General features: G+C 35.2%; 1 protein-coding gene across 2 annotated transcripts in view; it reads right to left on the bottom strand.

Moving 5' to 3' along the window:
- The window catches only part of LOC117110056 (gastrin-releasing peptide receptor-like), a 10,058-nt gene extending 9,111 nt beyond the window's left edge, over positions 1–947 (bottom strand). For both annotated transcript variants that reach the window (XM_033252636.1, XM_033252637.1), the window contains exon 1: positions 731–947. The gene's annotated coding sequence lies outside the window, so the exon portion shown is untranslated. The remainder of the gene's footprint in view (positions 1–730) is intronic.
- Between the last annotated feature and the right edge of the window lie 4,088 nt (positions 948–5,035).

Genomic DNA, 5,035 nt, shown 5'->3' with positions numbered 1-5,035 from the left:
AATGCAATCTTCAGGAGTGAGAGAATACAGGGATTGTGTGAGTATATGAATGCTAACACAGGTGAAAATGCAAATGAGTTAATTGTTTTTAAGTAGGTATTTGTTGCTGTGCCTGCATTTAGACAATAGCTCGGTTCTTTTGTTTAGTGTTGACTGTTTATCTGAATATATTATGTGAAGTTTCTCGGTTATGCACAGGTTGCAGCGTTTTGTTTTTGGGGAGTAAGCCGATGCTCTGTCGTTGATACACCATTTAATGTTGTAGGGTGTGTTGCTATCTTTTAATTTCCATACGTATTTGGAGAGTACGGTGCTGTTTCTGTGTTTGGGGGTGTTAAAAGTGTATTTGTGGTTTGTGTATCGGGTTTTGAACGGTGTGTCAGTGAGCCCGATGTAGCATTTTTTGCTAAGCAACAACAGCCAAAAACTCTCTGCAATTGCAGGAAAAAAGATGAATGTCCACTCTCTGGAAATTGCCTCACCTCATCCATCATCTACAAAGCCACTGTCTACATACATACATAATGTATATACAGTACTGGTAAATCATATAAAAGTAACTTTGGTACTGAAACACACCTGTTAATTTAAATTATAATAACTGAATCAATTACACCTAAAATTTGTTATAAATACAGCATTTTCATGTGACGAAAATCGGCTGTTTTTGTTAAGCGACTGTGCCTCAAAACCGAGTGTGCTTCAAAAATCGACTATGTTCGAAAGTTACCTTTTTGGTGTTCCACATAAAATCCGGATGCAGAAGTACGTAGCATAATGTTGTTTTTTGGCGTTCCCTAAAATACGGTACTACAATGTAAACACGCCATCGGGAGAAGCATGTCGACTCGAGCTCCAGTAAACGACAAGACGTAACAATGAAAATTTGTCATTAGTCATTATTTTCCCTCAAAAGCTGAAATATGGGATTGTGTTCACTTCGTGAGCTGAAGACTTTGATGATCTATGTTGTTACAGTTTTTACAGACCGGTGTGTTTTGAATCCGCAACGGTGTCTGACGTCACTTTAGTGCATTACTGTGTCTATAGCCTTTGAAATAAGCAAAATTTTGATATAGATGGACACATTAAATGCATAATATTCACCACCACATTTATCCATGAGTTGTCTAGGTGAAATACGGTAAGCTGGACGTTAGGGTTCTAAGCCCAATGATATATTTCCGTAGAATTTGTGTGTATTTCCGTCTGTAATTAGGCCAACCTTCTTTTAGTGGCCATGATTTTTTTGTTCTATATTATCAAAATTAATCGCGATGTTTAGCATACTGGAGGGTAAGCGAGCGAAGCGAGCGCACTCTATAGTTTACAGAAGATGGGTTCTTTGCTTGTAGTGCAACATTATCAAGTGTTGGAAAAAAGATGACGTCACGATTGACGATTAATTTTAAATTTAACAGATTAAATAAGTATAATTTCTCTTCTTCGATCTGGTTCTAGTGTTAATAAGATGATGCTTAGAAGTAAACGTACATGTGGGGCATGACAGTCATCGTTGAGAATACCGTATAGGTAAAATGTTGAATTCTGAATTTCTAACACAAACAGTAATATAAATTACATAAAAAACGTTTTATTTATTTATTTAATAATCACCCGAACAAGTAAATGTTTTCAATCTTCAATACCCGTTATGTTGCATATATTAAATTTTTCAATTTGTCAAATGGAATAACAATTGAAATAACATGGTACGCTTCTCTGCTTTACATGATTATTTATAATCATAGTTATAATAAAGGTATCGCCAATAAACTGAAGTAAAGTTGATTCCAAATAAAAAATAAATCACTTTATTTGTGAAGGTCATTAACAATATATATTTCACAACAGTGGCATTATAGCATTGTCGCTAGTCGTTATCTTGTTTTCTAATAATAATAATAATATTAATAATAATAATAATACATTTTAACTATTTTAAAATCTAGCAGTAGCAGCAGCAGCAGCAGTAGACGTAGCAGTATCCCTTCATCGACAAGAAGTCATCAGTGGCATGATCAATACATTAAAAACTGAAGCTGTTTTCCTATCAGGGCTGGCGCCAGGTTTTGTCTGACGTGGGGTCCGAGGTCCCCGACGTAGGGGAGGGGGGACGATTCCCCCGACTTGGGAGAAGATTTACCCGGCTAGAGCAAGTGGGCGTTGTCGAGCGTCGCTTAAAATGTTGCAAAAGTGGTCCAGGGTGCGAAGCCCCCGAACATTTTCACAAATTAAGGGTTCCAAAGGCTTATTTAATTGATTTTATAGCCTACTAATATGAAGGAAAAAAAATTATTCTCCTCGACGACTTGTGGTTTTTCTCCCCAAATAGGGGACCCTGACCCCCCCCCCCCACATACCCCCCCCCCACCCTTCCTATCAATTAAAGAAATTAAAACAAGAGCAATAATTCATGATGCCGTGGCGTATACAAGAACAAAACACACAACATAATTTATGGACGTCTTACGTTTTAGCACCTTACACGACACAACAGGTTTGTACTATTCATACCCTATCCCCTAAAGTATGGTTTAACGAAGGGTTTAATGTCTGCACAACACACTGAAGCTTTTTCCAGACGACGAATATGCTAAAGCAAAGGTAAACTGTTAATTCGACCCGAAAAATACGCCAGGCATACGTTAATCCATGGCGTAATAGCGAGATGTCCAGACTGATTTCGGATTTGCGGTTACTAATAACGTTTCATCGACGTGAAATTTGATAACCGGCGTTGTGTAGAAAACGGCAAGGTGAAGTTTTGTTTTGCTAAACTGCGCATGATTGATAAACACACTTGGCATGTTTTGGAGGCCATTTATTTACTAAGAGCATGCAAGAGCTAGGCCTAGGGCGCGGGCTATTTAAGCAATTTTATTAAACTACACAAAATAAGTAGAATTTCTATTAATATGGTTTACTAGGCTTGAAGCTCCCCAAGGCGTTTGCTCACAAAATTCACACCACTCGATTAACGTTACGCTAGCGTAACTCGTTGTGCCTGAACATGCCTCAGACTACAACATAATTGAATAAAAGGCAGAAAAACTAGATATTAAGTACATTGAACTAATTATCAAAATGAAAATGTTATGGAATTAAAACAAAGTGTAAAAATAAGATTTACATATTCAACAGCCAACCAATATTATGGTTGCTTTGAGCTGAAAAAAAATCACATTACAGTATCGGGAAGCAGTGAAACAGATCATTATTTCTGCAGGAAAATTGTTGATTATTATCATAATTATTGTAATTATTATTATTATTATTATTATTTGGAAACGACACTTTTACAACAGTGACATTCGTGCGTAACGGTGCGTCCAAAGAAAAACATAATTTTCTAGATTTAAAAATGTTCAGTTTATTAGCCTTCTGAGTGTCTTGGTACATATGATCTTGTACACGTACAGAGTAGGAGATTTTCTCCAGGGGTACACTGCTCAATTTACCACTAGGAGGACACCACCATTTGAAACATGACTTCGAACTAGTAGGTTATCTTTAGTGTGATTCACTCCAACATTAATCCTACATATTCTATTTTCTTAAGCATGATAAGTTTTCAATAGCTGCTTTTAAAAGCCACGATATTTGTTACTTTATGATCAAGGATTTTCTGTTTCATAATAGCACGAGCATTCCATGTTTTTAAGCTGTCGGGAGAGTTTATCCATTAGCCTTACCTGTGTAAATAATGATACTGCTTTTGGATTGCAGCTTTAGCATTTGGTAGAATATAGAAGCAATTATGATAAAAGCATGTAAGTAGACGAATATTTGGAAATCAGGAGGAAACTGCTAAAGATATTAAATTAGACAATCAATGAACTCATATTTAGAAAAAGGACTACAGAGATAATGAATAACTCATTGAAAATCGAAAGAAATTATGACGAAGCCGCGGCAACGATGAGAATGTACAGACAAGTATTAGGGAAAAAGTGGAAAGTGAAATTAGACGGTTAAGAAGGATGGTAGTAAAATATCTTAGAATGTTTGGATAAAAAACAAAAAAACAAAAATTGAAATCACGAAAGATACTTTTAACAGAAGTTAGCAATTAGGCCTACACTAAGAATAAGCAGAAAATTGAAAATTAAATTGAAATTATTGGAACAGCTATAATGAGTGTTTTCATCAGGGAACAGTTACTGTTCCCTGGTTTACATGGATCAGAAAAAACCCTGATTGCAACCATGTGTATATGAGGAAAGAAGAAGATAAGTTCGAAAGACAAAACATAACAAATGACAATGCATTAGACACACAGACAATGCAACCTTTCTACATCAATTTTCTAGGACCATTGCTCATATAAATTCAAATATATTTCCTCGTGTGTGTACCAACTCCCTGCTGATGTGAGGAACTTTGTAGTACTGAAATCTTTTCCCAGCTCTCTCGTGTTCATAACTTTCTCTCTGATCAAGATTTCTAAATTCTACGTTTTTATTTATTTATTTATTATTTTGCATCTACTCACATTGTTTAACTGTAACTTAATACTTATTGCTTGTTCGAATTTAATTATTATATTGTTAATTTTATATAAACATATTGGAGATTTCTAATTATTCATTATTATCACCACTTTATTAGTTTTTTTTCTTCTTGTTGTTTGTTAATCCTTTTCACTGCTATTACCAATTTTAAAACAATATTACCTAAATTCATTGAACTTAATCTTATAAATATTTTATCATTAACAACTGATCTTTAAAATATTTAATTTCGGCTACTCCAAAAACCATAGTTTAGATATAAAAACTGTTACAAAGTAGTTGAATATAGGAGTTGTTTTTAAATTTTAAAAAATTGCCGTCCATTTTTATATTATCATGTGCAGTAGGCCCATGGTACCGGTACAGTATATGATCTGTCTCTTATACACATCTAGATGTGTATAAGAGACAGATTTTATAGCCTACTAATATGAAGGAAAAAAAATTATTCTCCTCGACGACTTGTGGTTTTTCTCCCCAAATAGGGGACCCTGACCCCCCCCCCCCACTAGCGCCGCCCC

This window comes from Anneissia japonica, unplaced genomic scaffold (genome assembly GCF_011630105.1).
Source record: "Anneissia japonica isolate Jap-2015-1 unplaced genomic scaffold, ASM1163010v1 scaffold287799_len804019_cov200, whole genome shotgun sequence".
Taxonomy (NCBI): Eukaryota; Metazoa; Echinodermata; class Crinoidea; order Comatulida; family Comatulidae; genus Anneissia; species Anneissia japonica.
Note: the sequence above shows the minus strand (reverse complement) of the source record. Positions and strands in the feature narration are given on the sequence as shown.